At 39.8% G+C, this 16696-nt stretch overlaps 1 long non-coding RNA gene across 1 annotated transcript in view; it reads right to left on the minus strand.

The window, feature by feature from the left end:
- Positions 1 to 16696, minus strand: part of LOC128702600 (uncharacterized) — a 37820-nt gene that overhangs the window by 16142 nt on the left and 4982 nt on the right. The window contains exon 2 of the long non-coding RNA XR_011394216.1: positions 1389 to 1541. This is a non-coding gene — a long non-coding RNA (uncharacterized lncRNA). The remainder of the gene's footprint in view (positions 1 to 1388; positions 1542 to 16696) is intronic.

Consider the following 16696-nt stretch of genomic DNA (forward strand, 5'->3'; position numbering starts at 1 on the left):
CTAGTTGGATGAATTTAATTAGACCTGCACAAACCAGTGGTGAAAAACTGGCCCACTAGTTTAAGGACTGACTTTCCATAGATTCAAACCCTAAAAGCATAACATCCCCATAAATATAACAGGCAATTCCTTCATCAGTTTATGTAAAAGACTAAAAATGAAATGCAAAGTTCATAATCAAATTATTTTTCAACAACACATCGGCCCTCTCCCACTGAGGCAGTGACTGGAAAGAAAAAAAAAACTTACACCATCATTCAACACTATTACCATTCACATATAATCACTGTCTTTGCAGAAGTGCCCAGATTTGACAGCTTAGATGTCACTCCAAACAGCCAATATCCCAAACTCCGCCTTTAAAATGCATGCATTTTACTTCCCACTCCCAGGACCTGAGTCCCTGGATCCCTTTACCAACATCCTAAATTTAAGGCTTTTCTTCCTTTTATTTTTAGTAAGCTGGACAGGAAAAGGTGCTAGAAGCCCACTGCTCCCGGCATTTTAGTTGACTCTTACAACACGCATGGCTTATGGAGGAAATATTCTTATTCCACTTCCCCATGGACTTGCTACTTTCAACTAACTGGCCGTATCCCACAGATGCAGGGTGGCCCAAAAAGAAAAAAGAAAAGTTTCTCTTTAACTTTAGTAATGTATACAGGAGAAAGTGTTACTAGTCCCTTGCTCCCGGCATTTTAGTCGCCTCTTACGACATGCATGGCTTACGGAGGAAGAATTCTATTCCACTTCTCCATTCCCCATGGACATAAGAGGAAATATAATAAGAACAAGTGTAAGCAAAAGTAGAAAGATATACCCATTATCTTGTGGGTCTGAGACAGAAAAAAGACAACAGCACTCCCACCATGTAAAACAAATACAGTGGTACCCTGAGTTTTGTACAGCTCCCAATTTGAAAAATTATTTAAGTGTATTATTATAAGTGCTTTTGTAAGTATTTTTGGGGGTCTGAAATAGAGTAATCTAATTTACATTATCTCTTATGGGAACAAATTCGTTCGGTAACACCACTCGAACAGACTAGACTTCGGTAACGAATTATGGCCAAAACTCAGGGTACCACTGTACAGGTTTGTCTTACTCATTTGTCAGGACAGTAGTACCCCCCTCGGTGGTTAATGTCTACCAACCTAGTATTACTATCACACTAAAAAAAAAAAGCACTAAACCAGTGTGGACAAAATTAGTCTAAGGAACATAAGAGATCAAATATTAAGTTTCAACAAGATAAGTTCCTCAAACTCCACTTGAAAGACAAGTTACATTAGAAGCATTGATGTTCATTAATGCTGTAGTGTACAGCTGTGTACTCTTGCTCTAACAATTACACATAGTAAGTGTAGAATTATTCCACTTCTACTTACTTTCAAATTAGTGACAAAGGTCTCAGTTTTTGTTTTGTCCACTAATCTGATGTCATAATTCAAATTTGTTGGCTCTCCTGGAGAGAGCAGGAGATCTCGGATAACTTCGTTGTAAATTTCAACGAAGCTAACCTTAATCTTGTAAGACCAACCCTGCAAAAAAGCAACAATAAGATAAATAAGGTACAGAGCAGAGTTTAAGACAAACATTTTTGAGAAGAGGTAAAATTAAATACGTATCAGGAAAAGCTCAATATGACTAACAGCTTTCAGAGTATTTGAGGAGTGGGGTAAAAGTTGATCACATGTTCATTTACAAAAAGTTAAATCTTTCTTTTTTGCATTGGCTGTTTCCCACTATTACGATAAACTTTATAAACCCTAGGCGTTGTTAGTCTAGGGGACTTTTCAAGGAGAATTGTTCTCTAGTTCTATCGTAATAAGGTTGTAGGGAGATCAACAAACATTTTAAAATGTATCTTTAATATATAAACAGACTTTATATATTACTTAAAAATGAAGACCTTCAATTTTTGTTGTATGAACCTTTCATATACAGTTGACAAAAGTTACATTATTTCCTATTTTCTAAGGAGATTAGGTTAATGGTTTAACAAACTCGAAGTCTCCACAGACGAGAACTTCTGTTTAAGGAAAATTTCAGTTTCTGGTGACTTTAAGCGAGTAAAGTGAGTAAGCTGTGGAGACCTTCTCTACACAGAGAAGTGCTGTACTGTTTAATCTACCCCACTCACACCTGACGTCAGCTCGCTTCAGGCGAGTAGTGTAGAAGTGAGGCCAAACAAATTGGTCGTTATCCATTTCCACAGCAGAATAAATATATATATATATATATATATATATATATATATAATGAAAAATGGGAAAGGTGAAAATGAATATTTAATATTATAAAGCTGATTACTCTCTTTTTAGCATTTAACGATAGTAATCGCAATATAATATTAGAAAGATGAGCAAATATGAAAGACATATATTATAACTGCATCTCTGCGTAACACCCCTTCCCTTAGGACAGTATGTAGTACTGGGAATTTTTGTTTTTTCCAAAGGTTTTGTATCGAGAAGCATACGAATGATCATATCGAAGGGACTTCGGATCCGAGAGACGAGGCGTGTATGCACCAGACTTCTAGTATCCCGTTAGCGTTAGTACATGCACATAAGCCTTCGGGGTAGCGGGAAAGGAGGCAATAGCCAGCCTAGTCTCTCGACCAAATCCTAGCTCGATACAGCATGTTACCACACATACAGTAACTGTAAATAGACAAAACATTAGATAAACAGAAATCTGAATGGTTTAAAAGTTTAAAGTAAAAATTTAGACAATAGAATCGTCAAATGAATGAACTTTATTAGGGACGCGAAAGAGCGTCGGCAAGAACGTTACTCGGGCCTTTTATGTGATTAATGCTAAATGAATAGGGCTGAATTCTGAGAGCCCACCTCAGAATTCGGGCATTTTTTGATTTCTTTGTATTTATAAATGTTAAGGGGTTGTGATAGGAAAATACTGATATTTTATGAGGCGATGTTCCCAGGTATACGTCGAAATACTCTAAAGAAACTACCAGGGCTAATGCCTCTTTTTCAACAGTTGAATAATTTCTTTGATGGGACTTTAACTTTGATGAAAAATAGCAAATGGGATGCAAAACTTCAGTATCTGATGAATTTTGTAGCAAGACTGCCCCTATAGCATAGCAGCTAGCATCAATATGCAAGATAAAGGGTTTGTGAAAATTGGGACTTTGTAATACAGGAGAGGACGTAAGCAATCTTTTTAATTTTTCAAAAGTTTCATTACATTCCAGGGTCCATTTAAAGGTTACTCTAGGACTAGTTAATTCAGTCAGAGGAGCAGCTAATTGTGCAAAGTTGGGGCAAAATCTTTGGTAGTAGCTAATCATACCCAGAAATCTTTGCACTCCTTTTCTATCACTTGGAATAGGGAATTCAGTAATGGCTTTTACTTTAAGGTTAAGGGGTACCACTTTCCCTTGTCCTATTTGAAAACCCAAGTATTTAATAGTGGCTTGTCCAAAAGCACACTTTGCTAGATTGACAGTGAAATTATAGCTATCTAGGGATTTGAATAAAGCTTCCAGTCGAATAAGGTGTTCTTCCCAAGAGTCGCTAAACACTACCAAATCAAGATATGCCTCGACTCCTTCCAAAGGTCGAGTTAGCTCGTTCATAAGTCTCTGAAAGGTTGAGGCCGCATTACATAAACCGAAGGGCATAACTCTGTAATTGAACAAACCATCTTTAATTGCAAAGGCTGTTTTGTGTCTATCCTTTGGCGCCAGAGGAACTTGGTAATACCCTCGCAGTAAATCAAGTCGCCTCACGGAATTTAGAGCTGGAGGCAGTATCTATCAGGTCGTCTATTCGAGGAAGAGGATATCCGTCTGGTATTGTGACAGAATTAAGCTTACGGTAGTCCGTACACGTGCGAAATGTTCCGTCTGGTTTGGGAACTAACAGGCAAGGGGACGCCCAAGGACTCTTCGTTCCACAAGGCCATGTTCGAGAAGAAAGTCAACTTCTTGCTTCAACATCTGATGTTTAGTGGGGCTCACTCTATAAGGTGGTTGTTTGATTGGATGCGAATCGCGGAGCTAGACTTCGTGATACCCTAGAGTACAAGTTTTTGGCACATCTCCAAATAAGCTTTTATAATTCAATATTAATTTACTTATTTCTTGCCTTTTTGAATCGTCCAGATTGTTAAGTATATCAAGATTGAGTAGAGCTTCAGAATTTTTAAGGTGAGCGTCGGCTCTTTTGACACCTTCTGATGTATTTTCTCTGATTGTAGATAAGGTAGTGATGGATGTGGTAGGTAGTGTTTTGGAATGATAAGATTTCAGTTGATTTATGTGAAATACTTTGTTCCTTTTTCCAGGTATCTTAACTACATAATTTACATCGTTTTCTTTACTCACGACTTCATAAGGACCTTGGTAACGTGGTAAGAGAGCATGGCCGGAAACTAACCTCTGAACCATTACTAAATCTTTAGGTTGAAATGAACGGGGTTTTGCTCGTTTGTCGTACCAAAGTTTCATTTTTCTTTGAGCATTCGCCAAATTTTCTGCGGCTAAGTCTCTAGCATAAGACAAACGTTCCTGCATCAGAACTGGTGATGATTTTATCGAGGATGTTGTTTTGCCAGTCCAAGTATCTTTCAATACAGCTAGTGGGCCTCGGACCTGATGCCCGTAGACGAGTTCAAACGGAGTGAAGCTCGTACTCTCTTGTTCACTGTTTCGTAATGCAAACAATAATAAAGGTATCCCCTCATCCCAATCTTGGGAAAACTGTTCACAGTATGCTCTTAGCATAGATTTTAGAGTCTGGTGAAAAAGTTCCAGAGCTCCTTGGGATTGAGGGTGATAACTCGTGGACAACAAAGATTCTATACCCAAGTGGGACATTGCTTCTCTGAAGGTTTTAGAAGTAAAGTTAGTTCCTTGGTCTGACTGAATTTCTCTGGGGATTCCCACTTGAGAAAAGAACTTTAATAAGGAACGAACAATCACCCGAGAAGTAATTTTCCTAACAGGGATAGCTTCCGGATATCTTGTACTAGTATCCATGATTGTAAATAAATATTGGTTTCCCTGACGGGTCTTTGGCAGAGGTCCCACACAATCAATAATTAGACGAGAGAAAGGTTCTCCTCGTGCAGGAATAGGAATTAGGGGGGCCGGGGAAGGTTTATGAGCAGGCTTACCTGCCTTCTGGCAAATATGACATTCTTTAATGTATTTCTTCACCTTTTCCCCAATCTTAGGCCAATAAAAATGTTTTACTATTTTTCCTAAAGTCTTCCTTGTCCCAAGATGTCCACCTAGAGGACTATTATGAGAAAATTCAAGAGTGGTATCTCGGAAAGAAGTTGGCAATACTACTAAACTCCTCACGTCTTTGGAACCATTACTTTCCTCCTTTTTCATGAGGATACCATCCTTGTAATAATAACAGTTTTCTAGTAGATTGGCCTGTTCCTCAGAAACTGCTATACTTCTACAATGATTCAAGTCTGGATCTAAAGTTTGAGCCTGAATCAGGTCATTTCTTCCGAGACCTTTTCCAGCGGAACACTTGGGGTTAATCATGGCTTGACTAGGTTTAAAGGTTCCAGTTTGTATTGCCTTACTGAATAGCAAATCTAAACCCAGGTCTTTATTTTCGGATTGCTCTCCACAATCTGCGGAGCGAGACATTGCACGAGTAATAATGTTCAAGGGAAATAATGCTGGACCTTCGTTTAATGCTTCCAAAGCATAGTGGGTTTCAGAAGTTATTTATCACCATCGGTTCTTTACAAATACCTTGGTGGTATACATAATTTCCGATCAACAGTCCAACACCCTGAATGGGGAATTCTTTACTAGATACTCCAACAGTTATCCAACCCACATAGTCGGGGATTTCCAAAAACACTTTATAAGAACATAAGAACATAAGAACGAAGGAACTCCAACCTATTTTTAAAGCTACACAACGTTCTGGCCTCTATAACGGTACTTGGGAGTTTGTTCCACTCATCCACAACTCTATTACCAAACCAGTACTTTCCTATATCCTTCCTGAATCTGAATTTTTCCAACTTAAAACCATTGCTGCGAGTCCTGTCTAGGCTAGATATTTTCAGCACACTATTTACATCCCCTTTATTTATTCCTGTCTTCCATTTATACACCTCAATCATATCCCCCCTAATTCTTCGTCTTTCTAGAGAGTGCAGTTTCAGGGCCCTTAGTCTATCCTCATAGGGAAGGTTTCTGATACATGGGATCAACTTTGTCATCCTCCTTTGTACATTTTCCAGAGAATTTATATCCATTCTGTAATACGGTGACCAAAACTGTGCAGCATAATCTAAATGAGGCCTAACCAAGGATGTATAGAGTTGAAGAACAACCTGAGGACTCCTATTATTTATGCTTCTTGATATGAAGCCAAGGATTCTATTAGCTTTATTGCGAACACTTATGCACTGTTGTCTTGGTTTCAGATTACTGCTAACCAGAACTCCTAAATCTTTTTCGCAATCCGTAATATTAAGATCTACATTATTTAGTTTATATGTGGCATGGTTATTGTCCTGTCCAACATTTAGAACTTTGCATTTGTCTATATTAAACTGCATCTGCCACTTCTCCGACCACTGCATCAGTCTATTCAAATCTTCCTGGAGTGCTCGAATGTCCTCGTCAGAATGAATTCGACGGCCTATTTTGGTGTCATCGGCAAACTTGCCGATGTCGCTCTTTATGCCCTCATCTATGTCGTTTATGTAGATTGTGAACAGCAGGGGGCCCAACACTGACCCCTGTGGAACACCGCTCGTGACACTTCCCCACTCTGATTTCTCCCCATTTATGCAAACTCTCTGCTGCCTATTTGTCAACCATGCCTCTATCCAGGAAAAAATTTCTCCTCCTATTCCATGTGCTTTAATTTTCCTCAATAGTCTCTGATGTGGGACCCTGTCAAAAGCCTTACTGAAGTCCATATACACAATATCATATTCATTACCATGATCTACCTCCTCAAATACCTTAGTGAAAAAAGTTAATAAATTCGTAAGGCAGGAACGCCCCTTTGTAAAACCATGCTGAGATTCGTTGATTAATTTATGTTTTTCAAGGTGGCTACGAACTGCCTCGGCAATTATTGATTCCATAAATTTTCCCACTATGGAGGTTAGGCTTATTGGTCTATAGTTCGAAGCTAAGGACCTGTCACCTGTTTTGAAAATAGGTATCACATTTGCCATTTTCCACTTATCTGGCACCATGCCAGTTTGTAGTGATATGTTGAAAAGATTAGCCAAAGGGGTGCTAAGCTCCTCTTTACATTCCTTTAGAACCCTTGCATACAGTTCATCAGGGCCTGGGGATTTGTTAGGTTTTAATTTATCTATTTGCCTAAGGACAATGTCACTTGTGACCCTAATAGTGCACAGTTTATTATCGTCCTGTTCTACATAATTTATCATTACTGGAATATCGCTGGTATCCTCCTGTGTAAAAACTGAGAGGAAGTATGTGTTAAAAATTCTACACATTTCCTTATCACTGTCAGTGAGCTGACCCGAGGAACTTTTGAGTGGGCCTATCTTGTCCCTGATCTTACTTCTGTATACCTGAAAGAATCCTTTTGGGTTAGTCTTCGATTCTCTTGCAACTTTAACCTCATAATCTCTTTTTGCTTTTCTAATTCCCTTTTTTATTTCTCTCTTTAACTGAATATATCGATTTCTCAATTGCCCCTCTCCTCTTTTGATTTGCCTATATATGCCTCTCTTTTGACCAATCAGATATTTTAATCTATTGTTCATCCATTTAGGATCATTTTTGTTTGATCTGATTTCCCTATTTGGAACATAATTTGACTGAGCAGCTAGAACTATGCCCTGGAAAGCATCATATCGGCAACCATCACCACCTACCTGACCCTTAGTCAGGTCATTCCAGTTCAGCCCACCTAAGTAATTTTTCAGTCCTATGAAATCAGCCAAGTGAAAGTCAGGGACGGAGACTTGATTGCCATTATTAGGGGAATTCCATGATATATTAAAACTGAGTGATTTGTGATCACTTTCCCCAAGTTCATCATTAACCTCAAGATTATTAATTAGTGTTTCCCTACTGGCAAGAACCAAGTCAAGGAGGTTATTTCCCCTAGTTGGCTCTGTCACAAACTGTTTTAAAAAACAATCCTGGATCGTATCAAGAAAGTCACCTGACTCTAAATTTCCTGTCAAATTGCTCCAGTCAATCTGTGTATAGTTAAATCTCCCATTAGCACAACATTTTCGTATGTAGATGCCTTCCGAATTTCGTCCCATAGAAGTTTACTGCACTCCCTATCAAGATTTGGGGCCCTGTAAATCACACCCAAAATTAGTTTTTCTCGGCCCTCGAGAAGCTGTAACCAAACAGATTCAGTGGCTGACGCTTCTAATTTAATATCTTGTCTAACACAACAATTTAAATTGTCTCTGACATACATCGCTACTCCACCACCTTTCCTGTTGACCCTGTCAGTGTGGAATAATTTATAGCCTTGTATGTGACATTCAGAGGGCATCTCTCTATCTTTCAGATTGAGCCAGGTCTCTGTTATAGCAATAATATCTGTTTCCTGCACTTGCAATTAATCTTAGCTCATCTATCTTATTTCTTACACTCCTGCTATTAGTATAGTAAACCTTAAGGGAGCTAGTCCCTTGCTGCCCTCTGCTGTCCCCCTTTGTCTGCTGACCTGATCTATTGTCTTTATTTATAACTTCATGCTGAATGCCTTTTATACATTTACTGTTTCCAACCCAAGTGTTGCAACCTGCTTGTTTCCCACACACACCCATACCTCTATCTTCCATCAGTTAAAATCATAGGCATTTCACCAATGGCCTTCTCAATCGAGTCTGCAAGTGCTACCACCCCAGCCCCAGAGAGATGTACCCCATCCACCACCATACGCCTCTAACAAGACTTCTATCTTGGTGTCTGAGTGATCATCAAGGGGTAATACGTCTGTCCTCAATAAAGACAGATAACTCCCTGTGTCTCGAAATGTAGTGACGTTAACTAACCTTTTTTCGTCGAGGCCGACTTTTCCTGTAGCAAGGTAAGGTTCCATGGCCTCGTGTACCTTGGTTTCAGAATGTAGTCATCTCGTCTGTTGGGTCTCTGGATGGGACGACTCCAAGTTCGTTCTTACAGGCCGGGCTTTAGCTTGGACCTGGGAGGAGATCACTTGAGTAGGGTATCTCCTGGGATTTTCATAGTTCCATTCATTTTTCTTTCTACATTGGTTTTCCAAATGTCCCGATTTGTGGCAGTAATTACAAATCCGTTGGGGAACATCTTCCTTTTTAAAACTTGAATATTTTCCGTAACTGGAATTACTATCCCAGTTAGAACGCACCGTATACGCTCTTTCAAACTTTGAATCTATCTTGGGATTTTTCCGAAAAGCCTCTTGACGTTTACTCTTACCCATCATCTGGTGATTATCTCATAATGATCAGCTATCGACGCAGTTTCTATTAGCGTTGAGGCTGAACGTCCGATAAGGTAAGTATGTAGGTCGTCCGTCAAATAATTGAAGAAATCTTCATTTAAAATCAATTGAGAAAGGGATTCCACTGTATTGCAATTTGAAGCCCTAAGCCGTCTCTCAAATGCTGCCTGTTTCCCTCGGGCAAACTCTACCCAGGACTGCTGTGGGTTGCGCTTCAAAGTCCGGAATGACCGTAGATAACTAGCAGGCAACAAGTCGTAAGCGTCCAATACAGTTTTCTTTGTCTCGTAGTGAGAGTACTGGTCGAAGGGTAAGGACGCCGTGCTAGCCTGTGCTTTTTCCCGTCAAGGTAGTGTGTATCAGGGCCGCCCAATGTTCCCTGGGCCACTTCATAATTTGAGCCTGGTTTTCAAAGGCTTCAAAAAATGCGTCGAGGTTTTCTTCACAGAATCTGGGAACCATGGCGGCCGCTTGATGAACATTGAACGTCTCGACTCTTGGTGTCGGACGAGATTCAATTTTTCCTGGGTCGAGTTGTCTATCACGTCTGATGGATTCTCTTTCAAACTCTTCATGTTTAAACTTACGTTGGGCTTCAATGTACGTAGTTTGTAATATCAAGAAGCGTTCTAATCTCTCGAATTGTTCCGGAGAGTGGATCTCTGGAGGAATTTGAATGGAGTTCCACTGGAAAAACTCTGGATTATTCCTCACAGGAGCTCTGGGTTCCGTCAATGTAGAGAATGTGGTTGTTCCTGGTGTACTACCGGTGAAGTCTAGGGTTTCCCAAGTGGTCTGAGCTTGAGAAGAAACTGGTCTTGGAGTCTTAGGTCTCGTTGATATGTCCTTAGTAGCTACTGAAGGCATTTCCATCTCATTTACTGATGACTGCCGGTCAAATTGTGAAATTAGACTTTCATTATCTTCTAAATCCTCGCCGGAGTCTTCTTCTGGGACTTCTGGAAAGAGTAAATTCCGAATGATAGCCCGTAGGGTAACAGAAGTATAGTGCTTGTCATACTTTACTCCGAGAGACTTTGCTATTTGCCAACAAGTTTGTAACTTTAACGTATTCAGTCGTTCAACTGTAAGGTCTTCAAACCTGGCGGATAATTCAGCCATATTTTATAAGTCTGTATTTCAAGGTTCAGTCTCCCGGACAGTAGGTCCCCATTTATTACGATAAACTTTATAAACCCTAGGCGTTGTTAGTCTAGGGGACTTTTCAAGGAGAATTGTTCTCTAGTTCTATCGTAATAAGGTTGTAGGGAGATCAACAAACATTTTAAAATGTATCTTTAATATATAAACAGACTTTATATATTACTTAAATATGAAGACCTTCAATTTTTGTATGAACCTTTCGGATACAGTTGACAAAAGTTACATTATTTCCTATTTTCTAAGGAGATTAGGTTAATGGTTAAGAAACTCGAAGTCTCCACAGACGAGAACTTCTGTTTAAGGAAAATTTCACAATTTCTGGTGACTTTAAGCGAGTAAAGTGAGTAAGCTGTGGAGACCTTCTCTACACAGAGAAGTGCTGTACTGTTTAATCTACCCCACTCACACCTGACGTCAGCTCGCTTCAGGCGAGTAGTGTAGAAGTGAGGCCAAACAAATTGGTCGTTATCCATTTCCACAGCAGAATAAATATATGCAGTGGACCCCCGCATACCATACGCATCGCATACCGTACAATCTGCATACCGCTCGCTTTGATCGCAAAAATTTTGCCTCGCATACCGCCCAAAAACCCGCTCTCCGTCCGAGACGCGTCCAATGTGCGCCCTCAGCCAGCCTCGCATGTTCCGCCGGTGGCATTGTTTACCAGCCAGCCTCCGCGGTAACATCCAAGCATACAATCGGAATATTTCGTATTAGTGTTTTCGGTGCTTTATCTGGAAAATAAGTGACCATGGGCCCCAAGAAAGCTTCTAGTGCCAACCCTACAGCAATAAGGGTGAGAATTCCAATAGAGATGAAGAAAGAGCTCATTGATAAGTATGAAAGTGGAGTGCGTGTCGCCGATCTGGTCAGGTTGTACAAGAAACCCAAATCAACCATCTCTACTATTGTGGGGAACAGAAAGGCAATCAAGGAAGCTGTTCTTGCCAAAGGTTTAACTGTGTTTTCGAAACAGAGATCGCAAGTGATGGAAGATGTTGAGAGACTCTTATTGGTGTGGATAAATGAAAAACAGCTAGCAGGAGATAGCGTCTCTCAAGCGATCATAAGCGAAAAGGCTAGGAAGTTGCATGAGGATTTAATTAAAAAAATGCCTGCAACTAGTGACGTGAGTGAATTTAAGGCCAGCAAAGGTTGGTTTGAGAGATTTAAGAAGCGTAGTGGCATACATAGTGTGATAAGGCATGGTGAGGCTGCCAGTTCGGACCACAAAGCGGCTGAAAAATATGTGCAGGAATTCAAGGAGCACATAGACAGTGAAGGACTGAAACCTGAACAAGTGTTTGTGATGAAACAGGCCTGTTTTGGAAGAAAATGCCAAGCAGGACCTACATTACTCAGGAGGAAAAGGCACTCCCAGGACATAAGCCTATGAAAGACAGGCTTACTTTGTTGATGTGTTCCAATGCTACTGGTGATTGCAAAGTGAAGCCTTTATTAGTGTATCACTCTGAAACTCCCAGACCGTTCAGGCAAAAGAATGTCCTCAAGGAGAATTTGTGTGTGCTGTGGAGGGCAAACAGTAAGGCATGGGTCACTAGGGACTTTTTCTATGACTGGTTACACTATGCATTTGCCCCCAATGTGAAAGATTACCTAACTGAAAAGAAATTAGAACTTAAGTGCCTCCTGGTGTTAGACAATGCCCCTGGTCATCCTACAGACGTGGCAGAGCGACTTTATGGGGACATGAAATTCATTACGGTGAAGTTTTTGCCTCCTAATACCACTCCTCTCCTGCAGCCCATGGACCAGCAGGTTATTGCAAACTTCAAAAAACTGTACACAAAAGCTCTGTTTGAAAGGTGCTTTGTAGTGACCTCAGAAACTCAACTGAATCTAAGAGAGTTTTGGAGAGAGCACTTTAATATCCTCAATTGTGTAAACCTTATAGGTAAGGCTTGGGAGGGAGTGATTAAGAAAACCTTGAACTCTGCTTGGAAGAAACTGTGGCCAGAATGTGTAGACAAAAGGGATTTTTGAAGGGTTTGAGGCTAACCCTGAGAGGATTATGCCAGTTGAGGAATCCATTGTGGCATTGGGAAAGTCCTTAGGGTTGGAGGTTAGTGGGGATGATGTGGAAGAGTTGGTGGAGGAGGACAATGAAGAACTAACCACTGATGAGCTGATAGATCAACTTCAACAGCAAGAGGCCAGACCTGAGGAAACTGGTTCAGAGGAGGGGAGAGAGAAATTGAAGAAGTTGCCTACTACAAAGATTAAGGAAATCTGTGTAAAGTGGCTTGAAGTGCAAACATTCATGGATGAAAATCACCCTCACACTGCTATTGCAAGCCGTGCTGGTGATTATTACACTGACAATGTTGTGAAACACTTCAGGGAAGTCATAAAGGAACGAGAGGTACAGGCCACTATGGACAGATATGTTGTGCGAAAGAAGTCCAGTGACTCTGAAGCTGGTCCTAGTGGCATTAAAAGAAGGGAAGTAACCCCAGAAAAGGACTAGACACCTCAACTCTTAATGGAAGGGGATTCCCCTTCTAAACACTAACTCTCTCTACCCTCCTCCCATCCCATCAATCATCACCAGTTCTTCAATAAAAGTAAGTGTCATGTAATTGTGCATGCCTTTTTCAGTTTGTGTGTATTAAAATTAATATTTCATGTGGTAAAAATTTTTTTTCATACTTTTGGGCGTCTTGCACGGATTAATTTGATGTCCATTATTTCTTATTGGGAAAATTCATTCGCATACCGAACATTTCGCATAACAATCAGCCCTCTTGCATGGATTAAGGTCGCTATGCGGGGGTCCACTGTACATATAATGAAAAATGGGAAAGGTGAAAATGAATATTTAATATTATAAAGCTGATTACTCTCGTTTTAGCATTTAACGATAGTAATCGCAATATAATATTAGAAAGATGAGCAAATATGAAAGACATGTATTATAACTGCATCTCTGCGTAACACCCACCAAAGTATGGTGGCTCAAAGAAGGAAATACATTTACCATCACTATCAATAGCTCTATTGCCAGAAGTGCATGGGCATTACAGTTCAAATTATCCTCCCAACCTGGATGATTGAAATAAACAAATATTCTATAAGGGTAACAGTTGAGGAAAAGTATCCCTGCCAGATGAGAATCAGCATGCACATGCTCACTATACCAGGCAAGGATATTTGGAAAATTACAAATTAGAAAAAACAAGACTGGAAGGAAGAAAAGTACCTAGAGCAGTGGTTCTCAAGTCGTTTCAGCCCATGGACCACCAACCCAATTATAAAAATATCGTGGATCATTTAATTTTCTGAGTAATGATACGTAAAGGCAAAGCAAAGACAACAGAATTTGATCTGATGTATATTAAATAATCAGTGACAAACACAATATTTACTAGACATGTATCTCATCTACACCTAGTTTTTTTTTTTTTATAAACAAGTCAGCCGTCTCCCACCGAGGCAGGGTGACCCAAAAAGAAAAAATCCTCGAAAAGAAAATCCTTTCATCATCATTCAACACTCGCCTCACTCGCGTAATCACTTTTTGCAGAGATGCCATCTTTGTATCAACAATGTATCTATTAAATCTTGTGTACCATATTGCGTAATAAAATATATATATTGTTAAAAAGAATGTAAAGATGGGGTGGTAGGGAAAATGGAATATTCAAATAGCTTCAAGAAGAAATCTAAATATTCTTCCTTCCACTTCTCCAAGGCTGTGGGTCCCACAATTTGCACCAGAGGTGGACCCCAGATAATAGAACATATCTAACATTTCGATCTGAAATATTTCATACAAAATTTCCTGGAAATAAATGAATACATATCTAACATTTCGCTGTAAAATTTCTTTCTAACGAATATAATTTTTAAATCATGAAGCATACAGCCAACAACTTTCTTTGACATATAATTTTTTCACTTTTCCTTGCTACAATACTTTTGGATTCTCTTCTCACTGACAAGCTTTTCAATGTTAGGAGTGGTACTTGATAATGCACAATGAATATAGCTTTCAACTGCAGTCCAATTCCTCTGTTTGGACTTAATGTGCAACAAATAAAAATCCACTCGCATGAAAGTTGATGCAAATGACAAAAGAAATCTGACTGCAAGTGTTTGACAGATTTGATTAAATAATCATACTGGCCCAAATATTTTTCCATGGTAGACGGCTAGTACACATCTTCAGCTGGCAAATCATTTTCCAGGTCCAAGAACTCCTTGTGCATAGCCTCTGGAACACCATGAACATTGTTACGAATGGATTCCCGATGAAAAAAAAAAAACATCCCTTGTCATGTCCACCTCCAGAAAGTCACTGAAATTCATCCCGCATCTTTTGTAAATGCTTGAGAATATGTACCTAGCATGGCATACATCCACACATGGAAATTGAACTAAATATTTAGGGAGTTAGTAGATGGGGAGATGGAGGTATTGGGTAGATGGCGAGAATATTTTGAGGAACTTTTAAATGTTAAGGAAGAAACAGAGGCAGTAATTTCATGCATTGGTCAGGGAGATATACCATCTTTTAGGAGTGAAGAAGAGCAGAATGTAAGTGTGGGGGAGGTACGTGAGGCATTACGTAAAATGAAAGGGGGTAAAGCAGCTGGAACTGATGGGATCATGACAGAAATGTTAAAAGCAGGGGGGGATATAGTGTTGGAGTGGTTGGTACTTTTGTTTAATAAATGTATGAAAGAGGGGAAGGTACCTAGGGATTGGCAGAGAGCATGTATAGTCCCTTTATATAAAGGGAAAGGGGACAAAAGAGACTATAAAAATTATAGAGGAATAAGCTTACTGAGTATACCAGGAAAAGTGTACGGTAGGGTTATAATTGAAAGAATTAGAGGTAAGACAGAATGTAGGATTGCGGATGAGCAAGGAGGTTTCAGAGTGGGTAGGGGATGTGTAGATCAGGTGTTTACATTGAAGCATATATGTGAACAGTATTTAGATAAAGATAGGGAAGTTTTTATTGCATTTATGGATTTAGAAAAGGCATATGATAGTGGATAGAGGAGCAATGTGGCAGATGTTGCAAGTATATGGAATAGGTGGTAAGTTATTAAATGCTGTAAAGAGTTTTTATGAGGATAGTGAGGCTCAGGTTAGGGTGTGTAGAAGAGAGGGAGACTACTTCCCGGTAAAAGTAGGTCTTAGACAGGGATGTGTAATGTCACCATGGTTGTTTAATATATTTATAGATGGGGTTGTAAAGGAAGTAAATGCTAGGGTGTTTGGGAGAGGGGTGGGATTAAATTATGGGGAATCAAATTCAAAATGGGAATTGACAGTTACTTTTTGCTGATGATACTGTGCTTATGGGAGATTCTAAAGAAAAATTGCAAAGGTTAGTGGATGAGTTTGGGAATGTGTGTAAAGGTAGAAAGTTGAAAGTGAACATAGAAAAGAGTAAGGTGATGAGGGTGTCAAATGATTTAGATAAAGAAAAATTGGATATCAAATTGGGGAGGAGGAGTATGGAAGAAGTGAATGTTTTCAGATACTTGGGAGTTGACGTGTCGGCGGATGGATTTATGAAGGATGAGGTTAATCATAGAATTGATGAGGGAAAAAAGGTGAGTGGTGCGTTGAGGTATATGTGGAGTCAAAAAACGTTATCTATGGAGGCAAAGAAGGGAATGTATGAAAGTATAGTAGTACCAACACTCTTATATGGGTGTGAAGCTTGGGTGGTAAATGCAGCAGCGAGGAGACGGTTGGAGGCAGTGGAGATGTCCTGTTTAAGGGCAATGTGTGGTGTAAATATTATGCAGAAAATTCGGAGTGTGGAAATTAGGAGAAGGTGTGGAGTTAATAAAAGTATTAGTCAGAGGGCAGAAGAGGGGTTGTTGAGGTGGTTTGGTCATTTAGAGAGAATGGATCAAAGTAGAATGACATGGAAAGCATATAAATCTATAGGGGAAGGAAGGCGGGGTAGGGGTCGTCCTCGAAAGGGTTGGAGAGAGGGGGTAAAGGAGGTTTTGTGGGTAAGGGGCTTGGACTTCCAGCAAGCGTGCGTGAGCGTGTTAGATAGGAGTGAATGGAGATGAATGGTACTTGGGACC

The sequence above is a fragment of the Cherax quadricarinatus genome, chromosome 79, assembly GCF_038502225.1.
Source record: "Cherax quadricarinatus isolate ZL_2023a chromosome 79, ASM3850222v1, whole genome shotgun sequence".
NCBI lineage: Eukaryota > Metazoa > Arthropoda > Malacostraca > Decapoda > Parastacidae > Cherax > Cherax quadricarinatus.